Consider the following 24,333-nt stretch of genomic DNA (forward strand, 5'->3'; position numbering starts at 1 on the left):
TTGTTCTGCTAGTTTACATGGCATTTCAATATTAATGACCTTATTTGAATAGCCAGATCAGAGAATGAGAGATCGTGCACAAACCACGCGGAGAGCCATTTTGTGCATCGGGTTGGCAAATCCGATCATCTCTAAACCAGTCAAAACCAATTTAGCGATGATCATTAGATGATCGCTGACTTTAGTGCATCTGGGCCTGAGAAGAATATATTTTCCCTCTACTCTAACTGAAACTGTCCCCAGCTCCTATGAAACTGACTCCATCTCCCTAGAGACTGCCTCTTCTGATGTCATTTGCGATGGCCTCTTTCTCACCACATAACCTGTCAGCCAATCACGTGCATGCACTATGAACAGTCTTAAATTTTTGCATTTCTGATAGATCTTGTTAGTAAGGCAAAATCTCCATTTTTAACTGCCTCTTTTCCCATAGATACACATTATAAATCAAGAATATTTACAGATTTCTCATAGAAAAGACCAAGTACTTCCCTCAAAACCACTTTTAAGCTTATATTAGAGAAAAATTATTCATAGAGTATTTTTCCATCATTTTTAAATACTATAAATTATGTTCCCATTTTTCACATAAAATCACTCAGAAAATATCTCTAACCTCCCGTCCATACCAAAAATTAATATACCAGGGATCTTCAAAAAGTTTCTGCACTTTTATTTTTTTAAACACTATTTATTAAATACCTCAAAATCAAATTACATCACTTTTCCACATAATCACCCTATTTTGCCTGACTAGTCACATGCCATTATATGACCCACCCTCTTACCACTTCTCCACCCCAACCATTTCCCTCGTAAGATGAATGTGTAGAAACTTTTTGAAGGACCCTCGTAAGACCCCTCTTACGTTCTCAACTAACAGGTCTCCTTAACAGATGTTCTTGAGCCCATTTTCCCAGCTACATACTAAATTACAAGTTTATTGCAATAAAAGAACCTGGTTTGACCTTAAACCACCTCAGACCTTATTCAAAGGACTTCTACATCCCCTGTCCACCAAAAATAAGAATTATATACAAATTTCTGAAACCCAAACCATCAAACACCAAAAATTAACATTAAATTGTTGAAAACTCAGAAGACCGCTTTCCTGGCTGTCAGGACATCTCATAGGCAGCCACTACCTCCAGATCCAGTCTGGTTGGACCCTTCGTGCTTCCAACAGATGCCCACAACCTCTCGTGGCTACCTGCTGGATAGTCTTAAAAACTTAGACACTAGCTTCAACTGAGGCCTACTGGAGTTCCAGAGCACAACTGTGCATGAATTAAAAGCTACACATACTCTGGCATTGCCCCTGCTGCCCCTTTACTCCTGAAACTATGCACTCTCGTTCTACTGTATGAGACAGTGCGAAGGGATGTGCTTGTCATACCATGGATCCATCAACACTCCTGGATAGGGTTACCAGACCCATGGCCCCGCCCCAGGCCTGCCTAGTTCCACTTGTCCCCATCCCGTTCCGCTCAAGTCACGCCCCGTTTCGCCCCAGCCTTGCCCTCCTCCCCAGTCCCGCCACCCTCAACCTGTTCTTGTGCTCAGAGCTGCGTCAGGAGGGCAACTGTGCGTGTGCAGGTGTGACACGATGTCACAGGCGTACGCATGGTATCCCCAAGTTGAATCCGCGCATGCACAGATGCCCTTCCGACGTGGTCCTCAGCTGGAAGCTTTTAAAAGAAAAGCCATCGGGTCATCCTGACATGCCCTCTAAAAAGAGGACATGTCTGGGTAAATCCAGACATCTGGTAATCCTACTCCCGGACCAACTCTGGACATGAAACAGATCTCAATCTACTCAGCATTGCCAATGCTAATTTACCTCAGCCCTAACTTGGGTATTTTTTTATTTTTGTTTTACATTTTAACCTATAAGGTTACACCACGGAGGTTTAATTAACAGGAGATTGTGTCACATAACAATGCTGAAGATGTTTCCTCATGCTGCCACCATCTTGATACACTCAAAACAGAGCCCTTGATTGCTGCAGTCTCCTATTAATTAAACCTTCTTGGGTTCTAAAAGGCTATTTTTGGTGAATCATTATGGCAACAAGCTCTACCTACTGGCTTTACATCAGGTAATGGGCCAAACCTGCTACTGCCATCTTCTGTTAATTAAGCCTTCTTGGGTTATACTTTTGAGGGAGCAATTTTTCTGCACTTTGAAGGTGGAAATAAACAATAAAAGATTAAGGATAATTACTCATTTAAAGCCCTCACAAAAATGAGCACTTTTTAACAAGCTCTGTGTGCCTCTGAGCTGATGTAATACCCAAATGGTGGGAAAATTCAAATTTGTGACCAACAGCCTTTCTTGCCAAAATCTCCTGCCTTCCTTAGGAAATCACCTACCTCAAACCCCTGCTAATTAAGTTTGAGAACCTAGACTTCACAGCAGACCCTGAAGAAAGCCACAGCACGATGGATGAAATGTCTGTCCCACTTACTCAGAGGCGGCAAGACTCGGACACCTGCAGCAATTATTACTGCTAGTTACAGGTAGAGATCTTTCTAAATTACTTCCTTTATCTCATACATAAATCTGCCTAGAAAAAAAAACAACACACTGTATATTCATAGAAAAATACAACTTTTAATGGAAGAGAGCGTCATTTGGTTACAGTTTTTCGCTGTCAACTCCCCCACCTCCACCCCTTTAAGGGTGGGGTTCCAGGATTGGAGCTGCTGAGTTCCTCTCTTTCTTTGTCCCAGGATGTAGGAGAAGATATAGTCTTCCTTTTTCTCTTGCTCCATATACCTTCCCCAGCTGGTCCCCCCGGCATAAAACCAGTATGATAAGGAGCAACTGAAAGGAAAAAGAAGCAATTACGAAATTATCTTCAGCAGAACACTACACTAAGAATGGTAATTTGATTACAGGCAGCACATTCAGTTTCACATCCAAAATATAAATAAATTCTACTTTAGGATATAGCTAATTTAGGCCCCTTTTTATCAAACCATGTTACAGTTTTTTTTATCGCTGGTTGCTGCGGTAAAAGCTTTGACACCCATAGGAATTCTATGAGCATCAGATCTTTTACTGCAGCAGCCAGCAATAATAATAATATAAAAAAAACCCTAAGGGGGCCTTAATTTGGATCTACAGATGTAAAGCCCATACTGAGCTTATTAAACCTTTATGGCACAGATGGACAACTCACTACTCGGGAACACAAACTAGTCAGATTTTTAGGGTCCTAATGAACATGCGTAGCTTGCACAAAACAGAATGAAGGGGTGTACGAGTATATGCAAATTTATTGCATACATACTGATTTGGGATAGCCTAAAAAGCTGATCAATAGAGGGTGCCTGATGGCCAACACTGCCCACCCCTAAAACAAAACATAATGTAAAAGTAAAGCGATGGCAAAGAAGCTTAAAATAGAAACATAAAAATGAATGAAATCAGCAAAGACAGATTGCATATGAAGCAAAAAATAATCATTTTACAAAACGCATGGCCTCTAGCTACAATAGAGCTAAGCATCATGTGTGTTGGCTTTAAATGACATATGCAACTATATAGTATACAGTAGAAAAAAAGAAAAAAAATGAAATTACAACAGAGTGTACATTCAAGGAGAAACAACATATGAACTGGCAGAGGTCATACAGTGCTCTTGCACTCTCAACCCCTCCTCCCATCACTTCTCCCTAGTTTCTTCCTGTATGAGTGACCCTTTCCTATGATTTTATGAAGTTCCTTTTCTGGCTATTATGACTTATTTTATACTAGTCTTTAAGCCCGTTACATTAATAGGTGCTAGAATAGATGTGTGTCGGTCTTTCTTTCTCTCTCTCTCTCCTTGGCCGCTGTCTGTCTGTCTTTCTTTTTTTTTGTCTCTCTCTTTCCTCGGCTGTCCACCACCATCCCTTGTCTGCTCCCCCTGTCCAGCAGCAGCCCTTCTCCCTTCGTTTAACCTCCCCCCTGCCAAGCAGCACCTCTTCCATGTACCCCCTGTCCATCAATACCTGTCGAGCAGCACCCCTTCCCTGCTCCCCCTGTTCAGCATCCGCTAGCCCAGGTAGCCTCGGGACTTTTGCTAGGCCGCTTTATCTACATATGCAAGCCTAGCAAATGCCCTGCAGCTGCAAGATGAAACTGTGGCTGCTGCGTTTGCTGGTCCAGGGGTGAGAAGAGGTGTCCCGGCAGCGCAGGAAGTCAGCCGGCATCGGAGATCGGGGCAGAAGGCAGGCAGTGCACATGTGTGGCACGGAAGCACACATCACGGCGGCAGGGATCACGATATCATAAGTGTGCATGCGTGCTTAGGGTTTTATTATAGAGAATGTAAACGGCTTTGTCCTACTACTGTAGTTAGTTAAATAAGTATATGAAGCATTCTTAAACATAAACAGTGTCTATATAAGGCTGAAATGTGATAAATACATGTGCTAAATCGAACAATGGCAACCATCAAATAGCAAAGGGGCCCAAACAATCAGATGTGTACATTAAGGGGATAACTCTATAAAGGGAACCCTAGGTTAGGTGCACAAATGGGAGATAATGATAGTCGATCTTCACAACGGGGGTTTAAACTCAGCGATCAGACATCTGTCTCCCAGGCTCTAGCATCTGCTCACTGGCTGCCCGTAGCCAAACGTTGTGTCTTCAAGGGCCTGATGCTAGCTTTTAAATCCTTGCACGACATGGTGCTGGGCTACGTGATGGCTAAGCTTCCACTGTACATGTCAAACCGTTCCCAGGATGAAATATGCCTCCAAATGCCCCCTCCTCCCTCGTCGTGCCCTTCAACTGCAAACCGCCAAACAACAATTCAACTCCCGTTTCATACCGAGCCAATGGAATCGATTGCAATTGTAATTGCAAAGGGGGGGGGGGGTGCTCCCATGGCAAGAGGGTTTTTGGTGGAGAGTGAATGAGCCTTTAAAGCCGATTTGAAGCACACAGCCCCAACGCAGCTTATTTTACAAAATTCTTGTCACCGTTAGTGGGATTACATGATTTGGACTGTTCCAGTGAGCATGAAAATGTCAATGAGATTTCAAGAACTGAGAGGATGTGTACTTTGAAGTTCAGATATGTTTTTTTATGCGTTGTAAATAAAGTTATGTATTTACAAGAGCCCTATTCAATATAGGAATTAGGAAAGGAGGTTTTTATACCTATGAAGAACCACTTTTGAAGTCTGTGAGAACATTGTAATAGTTCTGGACTGTGCTCTGAGGCTTTTCCTCCTGCTCTGTTTAAATTTATTTATTGCCTTTCTTTAGTTTTATGTGAATTTATTACCAATTTTGGTGTGGAAGTTTATTTGATTTTATAACACAGTTTTCAAGAGTTTAGCACATGCTTTATAGAATACTCTCATCTGCGCACGCAACTGCAGAACTTAGACATGCTAAAGTTGGGCCTTCTACTTGCTGATCGCGCTGGCATTGGCTCTTTTCTGTCTTCACTTCCTGGCTGTGTGACCAGGATGTAACATCAGAAGACAGCCAAGGTGTTTGCGAGCAGTAGGTGGAAGGTTGCGAAGAGTCCTTTAAGTAAGAAAATCCTTTGGACACTATAGGACGGAGAAATATGTCCACAAAGGAGGATAGGGGCTCAAGAATAGAGCCTCTGCTGGATACAATAGGATGTCCTGATCTATGTTGGTCAGACCACTCGTCCCTTTAAAACACGGGTAACCGAGCATAAAAGCTGCATACGCAATAATAGACTACAAGCACCTATGGTCACACACTGTCTAGAATATAACCACCAGTTCACAGATCTAAAATGTTGTGTGATCGATCACATTAGTAAGGAAAGCATGGATAGACAGCGGCGTTTGTTGCGGGCAGAGCAACAATGGATTCACAGATTAAATAGTGAAGAACCAGATGGACTCCATTCTAAATTGGAGTGGAGTATATTCTACTAAAGATGGAAATCAAATTCGGGCTTGAAAATGAAAATCAACACATCACATTTTGTTTTTCACAAACATTCATATATACTTTTTTCTGGTCAGTCAGTCTTTTAGTGTTTTTCATTCATTAAAGTTCTGTACGAGTCGGCATTTATTATCTCAGCAGCTATTTTTGCCACATATTCACTTCCGGGTTTGTCACCCGGGAGTGCTAGATCAATCCCAGTACAGTCGCGGTGCAGCCATCTTTTGATCTTGAGATGCGGTTTGCGTCCAGCTTAAAGGTATGTCTCTATGGCTTCTTTTTCAGTTCTTTTTTGAAGCCGTGCAATTGTCCAGTTTATTAATTTAAGTTTTGCTTTATTCTGGTTCCAGTTTGATCGGATCGCTTTACACCCTGAGGCAGCAGAAATGTGAAACGCTGGCCATCGTTGGTGTACCGATCAACTAATTAGATAAGTGGATATTTCCTCTATCTTTTGCACAACAGCCCTGCTTCAAGTTTACAACTATTGGGAGTCGGTCTGGAGGTTTTTTGCCAGTGAGGTGTTCGCCCAACCACCTTGGACCACCATTGTGGTGGTGGAAGGGTTCCAATCTGAGGCTTTTTCCTCCATTCATTTGAAACTTCCTCTACTGAAACTGCAGCAGCACTGATTTTTTGTGACATCCATTCTATTGTTTTGGTGAAAGTGTTCATTCTAATGACATGCAAATGAGACATTTATTCAATACATGCATCTCAGTACATAAGTTGATAACTAAAATAATCTATACATTTTAGGTATTTTAAATATTTTTTGATAATGCATCTATGAAACTGTTTTTATACTTAGTTTTCAATGGGTATGCTTAGACATGATTTATTTTGCAAAGTTTGCATCTCATTATCTCATTAGCATGAAAGTATGTTAATTTGCATCTGTCAACAGTTCTGTTTACACACCTAGCCCCTGTGTTTTGTATTAAAAAAAAAAAAAAAAAAAAGGTAGACCACGTGATGCTGTGAGCCGGTAAGCAGCTTGCATTGCCAGCTCCGGAACCTTGCCCTTCCGTTCGTCTGCTAGCGGGAACTACAGCGACTTTTGTCTGCAGATCTTACTTGTGCTGGTGGGGCACTATATGGACAAATATTTGGCCAAGAATCAGCCTACCATGTCGTCTAAATCGATGAAAAAAGATAAAGACAAGGGTAAGCCAGGGGAGGAGAAAATGGCAGAATCCCCTTGCGGCGTGCTCAAACAATTTACTTCTGAGACGCTGGCAGAGCTAAAACAGCTTATTGCCCAGGCCCTAACACCCAGCATGGAGCAGTTATCGGCTCAACTTACCAAGTTGGAATCCCTCCTGGAAGATCATTCAAATAGGGTTACCGCTTTGGAGGAGCATGTATCCACGGTAGAGGATGGGGCCCGTGTTGTGGACACGGAAGTGTCTAGCCTGAAAACGCAGCTTCGTCAACACCAGGAGAAATTGGAGGACCTGGAGAACAGGTCCCTTAGGGGCAATTTACGTTTCATGGGATTCCCAGAAACAATTGCCGATTCTGTGCTCCTCTCCGTGGTGGAATCCTGGCTCGCCAGCGAATTACCTATGCCTGCTTCGTTGGGCCCGGCCCGCTTTGAACGTGTACACAGAGTGGGGCCTCGCAATGGAAAGGATCAGAGGCCCAGGGTGGTGATTGGTAAACTCCATAACTACAGGCATAAAGTGGAGATCTTAAGGGAATTTTCGGCTAAAGAGGGACGCTTTGCAGTATGACTCCGTTCCAATTCGGATCGGGCAGGATTATTCTGCTGCTTTGACTGATAAGAGGAAAGCCTTTTATCCACTATGCAAGAAGCTAGCGGATCTCAAATGCCGTTTTTTGTTTCTATACCCGGCTGTCCTGAAAATCCAACTGGATGGTAAATGGCATGTGTTTGACTCGGACATCTTGGCTGGAGAGTTTATCAATAGATTGGGGGCCATTACTCCGCCTCCACCTTGATCTGCTTCAGTAGTTGCTGTACAGGCTCGGGGTTTCTTTGATTTTCATAATGTGTGTGCTATTTTCTCGCACTGTTTTATGATTGTGTTCGTAGGAGGGACAGGTTCCGATGGCACCAGAGACGTGCTCTGCCTCCCAGTGTCCATTTGGTTGCTGGATGGCCTTTTGTTTTTTGGGGGATAAGTGGGTACCAGGGGTATGGGGGAGGTGTGGGGAAGCGGGGGTGGTGGGAGGGAGTTTGGGGGTTTGGGATTGTGACTTTCTTGATTTGTCTTCCAGAGTGTGTATGTTAAGTATGTTTGACTTTACCAATGGGTTTGTTTGGTTTCCTATTGCCGGTTGTCCCTTGGGTGAAGGCTGGGCGCCCGGGGGTCTATGGGGATTGCAGTTGTGGCAGGTTTGTTTTTGTGGGCCGGGTGAGTGGTAAGACATTCAGACTCTTAGCCTGGAATGTTGGTGGCATTATGTTCCCTGTGAAACGTGCAAAGATTCTGAGTAGACTAAAACACCACAAGGCAGATCTCGCATGTTTGCAGGAGACACGCCTGAATAGGGTGAAACATGCTAAATTGCAGAGGGGATGGGTGGATCAGATTTTCCACTCCTCATCCTCAAACAAACATGCGGGAGTGGCGCTCCTGGTGCGTAAGGGGTTTCCGGGGAGGGTAGACCAATTACATACTGATGCCTTGGGACGATTTCTTTATTGCCGAGTGACCATGTCTGATCGAGTGTTTAATATTTTAATAGTATATGGTCCTAACCACTATGATCATAACTTTTTTAAAACCTTGGTTCGACTTGGTCAAAGTGATTTGGCGCATCCTTTGCTTGTTTTGGGTGATTTAAACCAGGTTCTTGACCCTTTACAAGATAGATCGGGGCCAGGGTCCACACTTCGAACTTCCCCTGGTAGAGGCCTCCCTTATTTGTGTGATGTCTTGGACTTAATTGACCCTTGGCGCTTATTGCACCCACAGGAGAAAGATTTTACTCATCAATCTCGCGCACACCACACTTATTCTCGATTAGATTACATCTTAGTTTCCACTAATTCCTTTTCATCGATTGAGTCTTCAGAAATTGGTCCTCTTTCTGTATCAGATCATTGCCCGATATGGGTTGATATCCTCTTGGGGGATTCCCCCTTCTTGGGGGGGTGGCGTTTCCCTGCCTATCTGACAGATAATCCAGATTTTGTTAAATACATTACTGAAAAATGGGAAGATTATCTCCGATTTAATGCACAACATCGGGAGATGCCACTATTGTTTTGGGAGGCGGCTAAATCTGTCCTCCGGGGGGGATATCATCTCATATGTGGTGGCTTATAGGAAGAGAATAGCACAGGGAATTATATGGCTGGAGCGTGAATGCTTGGCGCTTAAGAGACAACATCTAACTCACCCCACGCCTCAATCTGGCGAGCAGTTGGCTTCAGTACAGACTGCTCTTAATACCTTACTTCACGAGCGTGCTAAAAAACAGCTATACTACACTAAATATCATTATTACAAACATGGGAATAAGCCAGGTTATTGGCTACCCTAACGAAGCCCAAGCGGTCAAATTGCTATATCCCTTGTTTACATCTATCTGATGGTACGAAGGTGAGCAGAACTGGGGATATAGCTGATTGTTTCTTCCGCCACTATAAGAATTTTTATTCATCTGTGGAAGGGGATAGGGGGCCCGACGCTCACGACTATTTAGAGGATGCAGGTATGCCTAGACTATCTTCTCCAATGCGTTCTGCTTTGAACAGGCCGATACAGGGGAAAGAATTACAATTAGCAGTTAAACAGCTGAAGAATCGCTCGGCACCGGGCCCTGATGGGTTCTCTCCGGAGTTTTATAAACTATTGTTCCTGAATCTCTGTGGACCTCTGGAGGCATATTATACCACGGCGTTGTCGGATGGCGCTTTTCCGGAGGGTTCTAATCATGCATACATCACGTTAATTCCAAAACCTGGGAAACAGGATACTGACTTAGAATCCTACCGCCCGATATCCCTTATAAATGTAGACATAAAAATTTTGGATAAGGTGTTAGGCAACAGGTTGGCCGCACTACTTCCCCAAATAATAATACCAGAACAAGTGGGATTTGTACAAGAACGCCACTCGGTTTTAAATGTCCGCAGGCTGTTGACAGCTATCCATAGAGCCCAAGTTTCGCATACTGCTGGCATTCTGGTTAGCCTTGATGCAGCCAAGGCTTTTGATCAGTTCAACTGGCAGTATCTTTTTACGGTTCTTACCTATATGGGAATTACGGGTTGGTTTGAAAACATGATCAGATTGTTGTATTCGGCTCCGACCACATGTGTTTTAGTTAATGGCACAAGAACTGAGGCCTTTCCGATATCGAGGGGCACGAGGCAGGGTAGTCCCCTCTCCCCTTTGTTGTTTTTGCTTTACCTAGACCCCTTTTTGCGCACCCTGCAGCGGGATGACGACTTAACAGGCCTTCCGGAAGGGGATTCCCAATTGCGTGTTTTGGCATTTGCGGATGATATGCTGTTGACTTTGTCTGATCCACAGCCATCTTTGACCAGGGCATTGGCTATTTTAGATGAGTTTAGTTTGTACTCAGGATTGGTTTTCAACTTTCAAAAATCGACTGTATTGCCCTTGTCCCGGGATGTCCCTGGTCATTGGAGGGGGGATTTCCCGTTACGCTGGGCATCTGATTATTTGACCTACTTGGGAATTAGGATACCCATGGATCTTACACGACTGTACTCCTTGAATGTCTTGCCACTCTTGACTCTTACTCAACATAAGCTGCAAACTTGGAGGGATTTTCCATTGTCATTGATGGGTAAAATAGCATTGTATAACATGGTGTTGGTGCCTCAATGGCTTTATGTTTTTCAAATGCTTCCTATTTTGTTGTCTGCTAAACATGACAAAGTAGTTGGGAAATGCTTGACATCATTCTTATGGAATGGCAAACGGGCACGAATAGCTTTGTCTGTTTTAATGCTTCCCAGAGCTCAGGGGGGGGGTTGGGACTGCATAGTCTTAGAATGTTTTCCCAGACATGTCAAATGCGTCATTTAAATGACTGGTTCCGGGGCACTTGTCACTTTTCAGCGACTGAGATGCTTTTTACCTTGGAATATCTTCCTCGGGTGTCTCCGAAGGGATTCCGTTTTTTTTTTTTTTTTTTGGAAAGAGCCATATTGCTGGGGAAAAATAACATTCTTCATTGCTGGATTGTACTAGATTCACTAACTTTGTCTCATTGGCGTGTCCTCATGTTACATCAGGCTTCTATGAAGCGTCTTTCCTTGCCCTCGTTGGATACGCCTAAGGGACGATTATATTGTTCGGTTTGGGAGCCCTTTTGGCTCACTTTATCTCATAAAGCTTGTAGTAATTTGTTGAACCCATGACTTTTCTATTTTCTGGAAGATGGATTATATCACAGATGTGGAATTTGGGTGGGGGGTGGGGGAGAGGAGGGGAGGATGGGGGAACATGTAATTCTCTTTTGTATTTTAAATGTTATTGAGATGTTTGTTTGTTCTGGAAAATTTCAATAAACATATTTAAATATAAAAAAGTAAAACTGAAAGAAAACATAGAAATATGTGAAACTCCACAGTAGTAAACTTTTTTTAAAAATTAAGTCTACTTCATGTGAAAATTCATGTATATTTCTAATTAATTATGGCTAGAAACATAAAGAGAGGTGCCAAGACTTTTTTAGGTATATGGGAGAAAGGAGGAAGATTAGAAATAGAATTGTGAGACTGAAAGCTACTGAGAATGGATATGTGGGGAGTGATGAGGAAAAGGTGGACATATTAAACAAATACTTCATGTAAGAAGATCCTGGAGAAAGACCTCTGTTGGCTGACAAAAGACATATGTGGAAGTAGAGTAGATATTGCATCATTCACAGAAGAAAATATTTATAAACAACTGGAAAAACGGAAAATGGACAAAGCCATGAGGCCAGATGAGACAAATCCAAGGATATTGAAAGAGCTCAATAAGGCTCTGGCAAACCACCTAACCCATCAAACGCAACCAGGAGAATCACCTCCAAGTCAATAACAGGCACACACATAGTGGAGATGTCCAAAACCACAGTAGTACTTGATGATTTCAACACTCTGCTTTATTTATGTCACATGTGTCCTTTCTATGTGGCCTGCGGCAATGCTCCCGAACTTCCCATTCTCAGAGCCCAGCGTGTCCTCCCTCCCGTGCAGGTATGATGTTGCTGTCTTGCTGGCGATTCAACAGTGTTGTTCGTGGCTTCCCCTCCTGCCTTCCTTCTGCTGCGGTCCACCCAGACGGAAAGAGGAAGTTGCACATCATTGGAGACAGACCGTGGTAAGCGAAAAACAGGAGGATGAGTAAGGTGACCATACGTCCCGTTTTCAATGGGACAGTCCCGTTTTCAGGGACGTGCGCGGGGACAAGGGGACGGTCGGTCCAGCGCCAAACCCCCGCAGTGTTCTCTGTGCCTGCTTGCCGCCATGTTCTCCGCACCCTAATCCTGCTGCTGCTGTTGATGTTCCTTCCCGGGCTGACTCCAGAATTCAAATTGAAACCACGTTCTGGAGCTCTAACATGTGCGTGCCGGCTTCCCTTCTCTTCCCTCCAAAACTGGAAGTTACGTCCTGGGGGGGGGGGGGAGAAGAAGAGAAGGAAAGCCGGCATGCACACATTTGAGCCTCGGAGCAGGAGTTCACTACAGGCAGCGATGGAGAGAAGCTAAGGGACACACGGAGGAAAGCTTACAACTTGCTTTGGGCCTTCCTTGCTGCCGGGTCCGACTCCTGCCTACTTTCTGTTTCAGCGAAGGCAGGACCCGGCAACGAGGAAGGCCCGAAGCAAGGAAAAGCAGCAAGTTTTATAAGCTTCCCTCCGTCGCTGACCTATGGAAGATAGGTCTGCGATGGAGGGAAGCTTGCGACTCTGCCGTTGGGAGGGATGGGAAGAGAAATGATGCTGCTGCACCCAAGGGGGGGAGGGGGGAATAGAAAAGCTGCTGCTGCTGCACCCAAGGGGGGGAAGGGGAAGAGAAAAGCTGCTGCACCCGAGGGGGGAAGAGAAAAGCTGCTGCTGCTGCACCCAAGGGGGGGGGAGAGGGGAAGAGAAAAGCTGCTACTGCACCCAACTGGGGAGGGGATAGGGGAAGAGAAGTGCTGCTGCTGCACCCAATTGGGGAGGGGATAGGAGAAGGGAAGTGCTGTTGCTGCACCCAATTGGGGAGAGAGAGGGGAGAAGGAAGACCAGGGAAGGGAGAGGGGAGGAAAGAGATGCCAAGACCATGGGAGGGAGGTAAAGGAAAGAGCTACCAGACCATGGAGGGGGGAAATATGTCAGGGAAGGAGACAGATGCCAGACCAGGAGGAAGGAAGGAGAGAAAGGAAGAAGAGATGCCAGATAATGGAGTGGGATGGGGAGATAGAAAGAGAGGAGAGAGATGTGAAGGAGACAGAGATGCCAGACCATGGGGTGGCGTGGGAAGGGAGGAAAGGAGAAGAGAGAGATGCCAGAGCATAGGGGACAGGGTGAAAACAAAGGCTGGAAGGCAGTGAGGGGGACATAGGAAGGAAGCACCGAGGACACAAGGATATAGGAAGGGGCACTAAGGACATAAGAAGGAGGCACTGAGGGCACTGAGGACATAGGAAGGAAGGAGGGAGGGAATAGAAAGGGAAAACTGTTGAGCCTGAGTGCAGAAAGAAAGAAATGAAAGAAAGGATGAACAGTCAGAAGGAAAAGCAACAAGAGACTCATGAAAGGTAGGAAAAATGATTATATTTTCAATTTAGTTATCAAAATGTGTCTGTTTTGAGAATTTATATCTGTACTATATTTGTCTATTTTTCTATAGTTACTGAGGTGACATTGCATATTTTAAAGTCATCTGCCTTGACATCTTTGAAAACCCCCCAAATATAAATGATAATTAACATTTTCTCTGCTTTGTGGTTTTAAAAAAATTTTATGGTTACCATTATGAATTAATAAGATATTATGTGTACATTAAAAATGAATGGCATAAATTGGGGGCCTAGCTGGGGTGGGGCTAGGGCAGGATTGGGGGTGTGGCTAGGGCGTGGTTGGGGGGCGTGACTGAATATTAATAGATGTCCCGTTTTGATGAAAAAAATAAATGGTCACATTAAGGATGAGCCACTCCTGAATTGCTGAGGCCAGCAGATTCCTCAGATTGGCGGCAACATCAGACCGACGCTGGAGGGACAGGCCGGGCTGTGAGGAGAGAGGAATCGGTGCAGGAGAGAAAGGCATGCTGGGATGTAAGGAGAGAGGGACTGGCGCTGGAGGGAAAGGCAAGCTGGGCTGTGAAGAGAGTGAGATGAAGGGAGAGAGGATGGAGGAAGAGGGAAAAAAATACTTGAAGGGAGAACCATTGGGAAAAGAAAGGGAGAAATGGTGGACCTGGGGGGAGGGAGGCAGGCAGAGAGGGGGAGAGATGGAATAGAGGGCAGTTGGGAAGAGAAAGGGAGAGAAGTTGGATCTGGAGATGGAAGGGAGGGAGAAATGTTAGGCCTAGGGGTAGAAGGGAAAGAGACATGCAGCATCTCTTTTTTTTTTTTCCCTTCCATCTCATTGTTCAGCATCAAAGGGGGAGGGAAGAAGAACAACAGAAAAGAGAGGGAACAAAATGTTGGACCAAGAGGAGAAAGGAGGAGAGATGGAAGGAAATAGGAGGCTGGGAAAGGAGTGAGACGGGAAATGGGAGAATTACAGAATAAGAGAAGATGGAAAACTGATAGCTGAAAATTTAAAAAGGAGAAGGATGAGAAAGAGGGCAATATTTGAGTGGAAAGAGGCATAAAAGAAAAAAGGAGAAAAGTTGAAAGGGAAAAATCAATATGTTGGAGACAGGGTCTGGAGCAAGAGAGAAGAGGAGAAAAAAATGGGACAGCAGACACATGAAAGAGAATTAGAAGATAGACAAAATCAGAAAGAGAAACTGGGACTAAAAGCAAAATGACCAGACAACAAAAGATAGCAAAAATAATTTTATTTTCTATTTTGTGATTAGAATATGTCAAATTTGAAATGTGTATCCTGTCAGAGCTGGTGTTAGACAGCAAGTGTGAATGAGGAAAAGTCTTTTTTATTTATTTTGTAGCTAGCGTGGGGTTGGAGAGGTTGTATCCCTATACTTCTACTAAGACTAAACTCTTCCATTGCTGGCGCGCAGAGTGGGTTTTTGCGCCGGCGGCAGCAATTGATCCAATGCTCACAGAAGTCCTGTGAGCTTCGGAACCACCACCGGCACTGGGGCCCACACTGTGCTTCAGCAAAAGAGGGGTAAGTATCTTAATAAAAAATCCGGCCCACGACTTAGCCTGTGTTTTAGATTTCGGCCTCTTATGTGATTTGAGTTTGACACCCCTGATTTATGTGGTGACTCGACATGCACGTGTTTCGGCATAAATGGCCTGCTTCAGGAGTCTTGTTGGAATCACAACGAATATTGCAGAGTAAAAAATAGCTCTCAAATTGGAACATCAATATAAAAAGGCACTCATCAGTGTTTAACAAGAGCATATAAACTCTGCAGTTGCTAAGAATGTAACCTGGGATAATACTCAGTCACATAATTGTGTTTTCTCAGCAGAAAAATCAACCTCAAAGCGGTATTCTGAATCATTTGAAATTACATAATTAGCTGTTGTGGAAACCCTAGATAAAGAACATTACAACAGCAAGCCCTGCCTATAAGTATGTGCCATCAAAACATACCATGTACTTTTCTACTAGTTGGTATTTTATAAGAGGCCTCTAAGTGTGTACATCACTAGAATACTGCCATTTATATGCATTTCTGCTGCATAAAACTAGATGGTTCGTTATAGAATTATCCCTTTTTGTGCTCCGATGTACGCCCCCCCCCTTTGGTTTGAATTCCATAATCTAAAATAAGCAGTTTAGAAACTTAAGTATTTTAAATGAAAAAGAACATTTGGATATATAAAAAGTGCCATAATAATGGTTCAATCCATGTCTTTCATTCTGTACATAGACAGGCCAAGAAATATCCATTTATCCAAATTTACATGCAGTGACGTAATAAGGAGGGGGCGGAGGGGCGGCCCGCCCCAGGCATGGTTTTGGTAGGAGGGTGCTGGCACTCATCCTTTTTTCCACTCCACGCTCCTCTCCGACACCCCCCTCCTTTGTATATACCTCCTACCCTTCCCTTTACCCCTTTAATTTTCCCTGTGCGAGCAGCTTTAATAATGATAATTTCATTTTTATATACCGCCCTACCACATAGTTCTAGGCGGTTCACATACAGTACTAAAAGTATTTAAATAGTGAATAAAAATTCAAAATCTAAGAACAACTAAGATTATACAATAATTAAATAAAATGCATTTGCGAAAATAGATAGATATTCCTTAAAGTTCGACTATAAAATCAATGTGCAAATTTCCCATCAATATTCTGAAACTTCAATTTACAAATTTTTCAAATAAATCAGTTTTCAATAGTTTCCTAAAAGACATGTATGAATAGGCCTGAGAAATAATAACTATGAATCCATTTTACCTGCCTGAAAACCAAGCAATTTATCAAAGAATCTCTTGTAACGACAAGGCTTAATAATTGGGAATACAAATAAGTACAATGGTACCTTGGTTTACGAGCATAATCCATTCCAGGAGCATGCTCGTAATCCAAAACGCTCGTTTATCAAAGTAAAGTTCCCCATAGGCCCTAATGCAAACTCAGAAGATTCGTTCCACAACTAAAGTTTGCAATGGTGGCCCAGGGGTGAGTATCTGCCTGCGGGTGCCGCAGCGCTTTCAAAGTGGTGGCTTCCTTCTCTCAGGGTCTCCGTGCAGCTGCCCTCCTGCTTTGGCCGATGCCTCAGCCGTCCGTCAGCACCTCCCGGCTCCCGATACAAGCCGGCCGCCATCCTGTGCGAGCATGCGAATGACCTCACCTCTCCTCTTCTAAGTCAGCCGCTGCCCCGACAACACGCTCGCCACGTACAAACACAACATCCTCTTACCCCCCCCCCACACCATGCACGCACGCCCCCTTCCCCGTACCTTTCTAATTTTCCAGGTGAGAGCAACAGCCCAAATTTACTGCCCGCATCATGTCGGCTATCCATATGATGTCACTTCCTAGGTCCGGGGGACCTGGAAGTGGCATAATAGAGAGGCAACACCGACATGGGCAGCAAACTTGTAATACTGCTTGCGCAGGAAAAATTAGAAAGGTACAAGGGAAGGGGCGCCCGCGTGCGGCAAGGGGTATCGGGAAGAAGTGAGTGGAGAGGTGTACGGGTGCCACGCCCAGGGTGGACCACTCTTAAAGCACTGGAAGGTTTTCTCTTTGCTCCAACTCTCTGGTACATGGCCCAGTGCCAGAAAGTGGGCTTATTGTTTGTGCAGTATTAGCGTGCATAATGCAGAAAGGTGTTTTATGCACATGCTAACGCCGTGCAAAACCTTACCTTAGACCAGTGTTTTTCAACCTTTTTACACCCGTGGACTGGCAGAAATAAAATAATTATTTTGTGGATCGACAAACTACTAGGACTAAAATTTAAAAACACCATTTTCATCCCATCTCTGCGAGCTCGGTCACCTCAGTAACTATAGAAAAATAGACAAATATAGTGCAAAATATAGAGAGCAGATATAAATTCTCAAAACTGACACGTTTTGATCACTAAATTGAAAATAAAATCATTTTTCCTACCTTTGCTGTCTGGTGATTTCATGAGTCTCTGGTTGCGTTTCCTTCTGTATGTGCATCCTTTCTTTCATTTCTTTCTGCACTCAGGCCCAAGAATTGTCCCTTTCTATTCCCTCCCTCTTTCCTTCCTATGTCCTTAGTAACCCCGGTGCCTCCTTCCCATGCCTTTAGTGCCCCCAGTGCCGCCTTTCCATGTCTTTAGTGCCCCCAGTGCCTCCTTCCCATATCCTTAGTGCCCCTTCCTGTCTTTAGTGCCCCCAGTGCCTCCTTCCCATGTCCTTAGTGCCCCTTCCTGTCTTTAGTGCCCCCAGTGCATCCTTCCCATGTCTTTAGTGCCCCCAGGGCCTCCTTCCCATGTCCTTAGTGTCCCTTCCTGTCTTTAGTGCCCCCAGTGCATCCTTCCCATGTCTTTAGTGCCCCCAGTGCATCCTTCCCATGTCTTTAGTGCCCACAGTGCCTCCTTCCCATGTCCTTAGTGCCCCTTCCTTTCTTTAGTGCCCCCAGTGCCTCCTTACTATGTCCCTCTCACTGCCTTCCACACTTTGTCACACCCCCACCCCCGAAGCCAGCCTGCCTGCCTGCCTGTCTACCTCTCTTCCTCCCTCCCTGGCCAAAGCCAACCTGCTTGCCTGCCTACCTCCTTCCCTTCCTGCCGTGCAAAAAAAAAAAAAAAAGCCTCCCTCCTTCCTTTCCCCGGGTCGGCTGATATCTTATAGCCCTGCTGCTGCTGCTAAAGCCGACAGGAAGTCGGAGAGGACGTTCTGGGCCAGCCAGGCAGCGATTGGCTGGCCCAGAACGTCCTCTCCGACGTCAGAATTGACATCGGAAAGAAGGCTTTAGCAGTAGCAGCAGCAGGGAGGTAAGGTAGCAGCCGACCCGGGGAAAGGAAGGAGGGAGGCTTTTTTTTTTTTTGCGCGACAAGTAGGTACAGGAAATGATCGCCTGTCCCGTTGTCCCCTAGCACAGCTTCAGGACGCTGTCCCGAAGCTGTGTGTGGGGACAACGGGACAGGAGGTCTGAAAACGGGACCTATGGTCACCTTAATCTTGCCGGCCCTGCACGGACCGGCAGAAATTTCCTGTGGATCGGCACCGGTCCGCGGACCAGCGGTTGAAGAACAGTGCCTTAGACACTAGTGCACAGCATATTTAAAATCATGGCAATGAGGCTAATTAGCTGTTCTATGCTGATGCAGAGAAGCGCACAGAAGACTTAAAGGCTGAGCATAAAGCCAGGGCTTTAATGTCAAGTCTAAGGAGGCACAGAAGGATTAGCTCATTCGACTGCAGTAAAGGTCTAATGTTGATTTCTTCTTTTTCCTGTGAGCATATGGGACCTGACAACTTTTCTCATGGCCTCCACCAAGAGCTTGGGTAAAAGATAGAATGGGGGAGGTGATGGCCTGCACTAAAAGTAGCGAAAGCAGAAGAAAAAAATTATCTGCACACCACATGAGCTAGAACATTATTCATAATTGCTGACGCTGAAAAAAATTTACGCCCCAAATCGCATTCCACTCAAAAGCATAAAAAAAGCACCAATATTGGGGAGAGAATTGCAAGAATGAACCTTGTGAAGACACGCGTGTGATGCAGCTGCAGGGCACAAAATGGATTCAGGTCGGCATTAATTATCCTCTGCTTTTGCTTCAAAGATATGGGGTTGTTTTTTTTTGTTCTTGTTGTTCTTCAAACTATAAATAAATGTAGACCCCCTTTTACAAAACCATGTTAGGTTTTTTTTTATCGCAGGCCACGATAGTATTAGCTCTGATTCTCATAGAATTCCTATGAGCGTTAGAGCTAATACCACCATGGCTAGCAATTTAAAAAAAACCCTAATATGGCTTCGGAAAAAGGGGGGGAATTTAATTTAATAAAATAAAGGAAGTAAATAAATAAATGGATCAGTGACAGACGATAGCTTGCCCTGATGCAGAAATTTGCAAGTGGGTTAACTGCATAAATATTCTAAAGCAGGGATCTCAAAGTCCCTCCTTGAGGGCCGCAATCCAGTCGGGTTTTCAGGATTTCCCCAATGAATATGCATTGAAAGCAGTGCATGCACATAGAGCTCATGCATATTCATTGGGGGAAATCCTGAAAACCCGACTGGATTGCGGCCCACAAGGAGGGACTTTGAGACCCTTGTTCTAAAGGAACCCACATTAAATATACTCTATACCAGTGTCGCAAACTTCTTTCACCGCTGCATACTAAACTTGGGGCCGTCAGCCGATGATGTCACCCGCACGTGTGTGATGTCTTCACGTTGCTGTCCGCATGCTCAGAGGCCCTCCGGACGTGGCCCTGAGCTCGGGGGCCTTCTGAAACTTGGACAAACTGCCAGGTTTTGGAAATCTCACCGCAGCGCACCCGAATCTCGCTACGGCACTCTATTGTGCCATGGTGCACAGTTTGCGATTCGCTGCTCTATACTGTTACCTGAGCGATAGGAACAAAATCACATTCCATGAACAGATAGATATATGCCATTATGTTTTCTGGCTCAGACATGCACCCGATATTAGCTGGCCTTAATGTAGCTCCTGGTGCACATGCATCTGGTGGGCTCTCCCTCATTAATGCACAAGTGCTGTGCAAATCTTATCCTAAATAATAAAACCCTAGTCGCGCATGCGCACTCTTAACTGCGTGCTTCCATGATCCGTAGGTCTGTGGCCGCAGGAGTGCGCATGTGTGAGTCCTCAGCCTTCTTCCCAGCACCTACCTACACTCCAACAGGACTGGCTGCCAGCGCTGGACTCCCTGCTCTCCCCATTATTCGGCTCCTCTCACCAGCGGCACCAGCATCGGAGAAGGCTTCCGATGCTGGCAGGGATCGAGAGGAGCCGCGGTGACACCTCGCGGGGCGGGAAGGGAAGTGCCGAAAAAACACTCCAGCCGCTACTTTCTTTGCGGTCCCGACTCCAAAACTTCCGATTCCAGCAGCGTGTGCAGCACTCTACACACGCTGCTTCGGGGCCTTCTACTGCCCTGATTTGCTCTGCCGCGTCTCTGATGATGTCATCAGGGACGTGCCAGAGTAAATCAGGGCAGTAGAAAGCCCCGAAGCAGCGTGTGTAGAGTACTGCACACGCTGCTGGAATCAGCAGGTTTGTTGGGACCGCGGGAAGGGAAGGGGGGGGGTAAGGAAAACTGTACTGCTGCACAGGGAAGTGGTGTGGGGGGAGGGAATGCTGTTGCTGCACAGGGACATGGAGTGGGAGGGAATGCTACTGCACAGGGAAGTGGGGGGTGGGGGGGGAAGAAAGACAGACAGCTAGCACCCGTTAATGTAATGGGCTAAAATACTAGTTTGTAAATAATGCGTTTACTGTTTCAGCCAAGAAAATATTGAGAGTTGCACCTATGTTAGAAGTGCACCTATGCTAAGCGCATGGCTCTAAAACAGGCTTTTTGCACTGTCCCCTCTGGGCTTAAGTTGAAGCTAGGGAATAGGCATTTTTGGGTTTTTTTTTAAAATCTTTATTAGTTTTCAATTATTAACAGTGCAATACAGTGAATTTAAACATAAACGAATCAAAGAAAAGCACTTTAAATATTCAAATATTTCAACAACAAACATTTTCACACCCCTCTCCTCCCCTTAACTAACGAAAATAAAACCACATGTATCATTTCAATGAAATAGATATAATGAATAATAATTATACTGTTTTCCCATCTCCCTCCCTCCCACCCTGGATGTGTAAGGAGGACAGATAAAAAGAAAAGATACATGACAACTATTGTGAGTAGGCATTTTTGAATCGCAGGAGAGTCTCCTGTAGGAATACAATGGATAATAGCCATGAGTTTCTCCTTCAACAATCTAGTACATACCGATAAGTAAAACTTTGGGCTCCTTTTACAAAGCCATGCTAGCGGTTTAACGCGCTAAACTGCCGGCCGCGCTAGCTGCTTCCGCCTCCTCTTGAGCAGGCGGTAGTTTTTCGGCCAGCGTGGGGGTTAGCGCGTGATTAAAAGTCCCGCGCGCTAAACCCACTAGCGCGGCTTTGTAAAAGGAGCCCTTTGCCTCTATGTACAAATAACGAGCTTTGTACCAAAATGAAATCGGGTCAGTAACCGTCACTAACAAAGGAAATAGATTCAAAGGCAGCCACTAGCTTTACTACCTCTTTATTACTGTAAACCACACAGAGAGAACCTTCTTTAATGAACAGGACTAACAGAATACAGTGGTACCTTGGATTACGAGCATAATCCGTTCCAGGAGCATGCTCGTAATCTAAAATGCTTGTTTATCAAAGCGAGTTTCCCCATAGAAAATAATGGAAACTCGCTTTGATACGTCCCCCCCCCGATAACCGGCATCGCTCCCCCCCACTCGCAAAGGCCCCCTCGCTCCAACTGGCACCCCCTCGTGCGAACCGGCCCCCCGCCCGAACAACTTAAACTTACCCCCCCCCCGTCTAGCGCAAGCACAGATCGTGTGCCTAGAAGATCTTCCGGCTTCCGCTTCTGCTGCCGGTCTTGAGCATGCATGCCGAGATTCTCGGCGAGAGGGAGAATTAGAAGTCCTTGAGCATGCGCAGATGCATGCTCAAGGCAGGCATGCAGACAGAAGCGGAAGCCGGAAGATCTTCTAGGCACACGATCTGTGCCTGCGCTAGACGGGGGGGGGAGGGGTAAGTTTAAGTTGTTTGGGCGGGGGGGGGGGCGTTTCACGCGGGGGGTGCCGGTTGGAGCGAGGGGGCCTTTGCGAGTGGGGGGGGGAGCGATGCAGATAATCGGGGGGGGTGCTCGCAAATCGAGTCAACACTCAGTTTGCGAGTCAAAAGTTTGCTGAGTGTTTTGCTCGTCTTGCAAAACACTCGCAAACCGGGTTACTCGCAAACCGAGGTTTGACTGTAGAGTCATTTGCCATGACGATCAAGACACTGCAGTCACCAGCACATTGTCAGAGTCTCCCTGCAAGAACAGTTTGTTGAAGCTGTAAGGAAGCACTTCTAGGATGATTAGGGTTACCAGATTTTCCATTTGGAAAATCCGGACCTCTAGACCCGCCTCCCAGGGCCACCTAGTTCCACTCGTCCCCACCCCGTCACGCCCAAGTCCCCACCCCCACCCCGCGCTGCCTGCTCTCATTGTGGATGCCCTCCTGCCTAACGTGATGTGGAGGAAAGCTTTACAAAACCCAAAGTGCCGGGTTTTGAAAAGCCATCCAGACCCCCGGACATGTTTTCCAAAGCAGGACATGTCCGGGGAAATCCGGACTTCTGGTAACGCTAAGGATGATGCTTTTAACTTGTAAATTGCTTTTCTAGACCCTCTTCCTTCCTCTGCATTTTTCTTTAACCTTCCCCCCTTAACGTTTGTCTTTCTTTTACTCAGTGTATCAGTCCTTAAGTCTGCTAGTTGTATTCATTGTTTAAACATTTTTTAAAACATATCTATTGTTTAAACTATTTCTGCTGTTTTGTCTTCTGTTCCTTTTTTTTCTTCTTCTTTTTGTTTTTGTTATTTGTTTTTAATATCATGTTAAATTATATGTTACTCTTACATATTGTAACTCGCTTAGAAAAATTTTAATTAAGCGATTAATCAAATAAAAATAAAACTTGAAACTTGATCTGACCTCAGCATAAAACAGGAAGAAGCAGGCTGCAACTACAACTGCAACAGGATTTGCTTAGGACTTATGCACCTTTTAGGAAACTATGTCCAATTTTGCCTTAAGTTAGCAGATAAATGAGGCTATCGGGAGCATCCTGAGCTGCATGCCCCTATACCCCTGCCCCTTCCAAAGTGCTGTTGCCTCAAAGGGATACAAGGAACAAGGAACAATTTTTGCTTCCCCGTTTCCCTTCTATGCTGTGTAGCCACACCACTTGTGCATAGGGTTACCAGATGTCTGGGAAAAACCAGACATGCCCTCTTTTTAGAGGACTGTCCGGGGTCCTGGATGGACTTTCCAAAACCCGGCAGTTTGTCCAGGTTTTGGAAGGCCCCGATGAGCTCCGGCTGCATCTGGAGGGCATCTGAGCATGCGCGGATGATGTCGCACACATCCGCACATGCTCCAGGCCCTCCAGACGCGGCTGGAGCTTGTTGGGGAAGAAGAGAGGAGGTTTGCGGGGGCGGGGATGGAGGCTGAACTGGGAGGGGCTGGGGCAGAATGAGGCAGAGACAACGGCAGAACTGGGCTGGGCCATGGTGGAATGGTAACAGTCCTCAGGACTACCCTGTCTCCTATCTACTCCTGTTACTCTATCTCATCTGGTTCTATGTTCCTCCTCCACTTAATCCCTTTGTGGTCTATTAAGATGCTTTAATGTGTGTTGGGTTGATATTGGAAGTACTATATTATGTTACTGCGTGTACTGTCATTTGAATGTTTCTTCTTGCTGTAATTGCTATGTCCATGTTATTCTTGTTGTACACTTGCTTGGGTAAATTTGGCAAATGTGCAAAGCTGGCAGCTAAATTTGCCCACAGATCAACCTAATCTCCAAATTCTTCATTTAGCCTTAAGGGCCAGTAATTCAGCCTTCCATCAGATTAGTAGGAAGACCGGACTGTATTTATTTTTTGTTTATTTTAGTTGCTTTTTCATTTCGTTGAGTCTCATTCTAATTTCTTGCCTTCCTGTTTTATTTCCTTTATTTGTATTATATTTTGGGGGGAAGATATGTACAGTACATATTTATAATATTTTTCATCTTCTTTATTTCCATAAGCAGTTTAGTTTA

The 24,333-nt window shown here is 45.1% G+C and overlaps 1 protein-coding gene and 1 long non-coding RNA gene across 4 annotated transcripts in view; one reads left to right on the forward strand and one right to left on the reverse strand.

Annotated features, from left to right (window-relative positions):
- Window positions 1-24,333, reverse strand: part of MDGA2 (MAM domain containing glycosylphosphatidylinositol anchor 2) — a 1,122,977-nt gene that overhangs the window by 175,828 nt on the left and 922,816 nt on the right. The gene's annotated exons all lie outside the window — the stretch shown is intronic.
- Window positions 1-24,333, forward strand: part of LOC117363819 — a 37,259-nt gene that overhangs the window by 12,445 nt on the left and 481 nt on the right. The window contains exon 3 of the long non-coding RNA XR_004540130.1: window positions 2,362-2,520. This is a non-coding gene — a long non-coding RNA (uncharacterized LOC117363819). The remainder of the gene's footprint in view (window positions 1-2,361; window positions 2,521-24,333) is intronic.

Source organism: Geotrypetes seraphini, chromosome 7 (assembly GCF_902459505.1).
Source record: "Geotrypetes seraphini chromosome 7, aGeoSer1.1, whole genome shotgun sequence".
Lineage (NCBI taxonomy): Eukaryota > Metazoa > Chordata > Amphibia > Gymnophiona > Dermophiidae > Geotrypetes > Geotrypetes seraphini.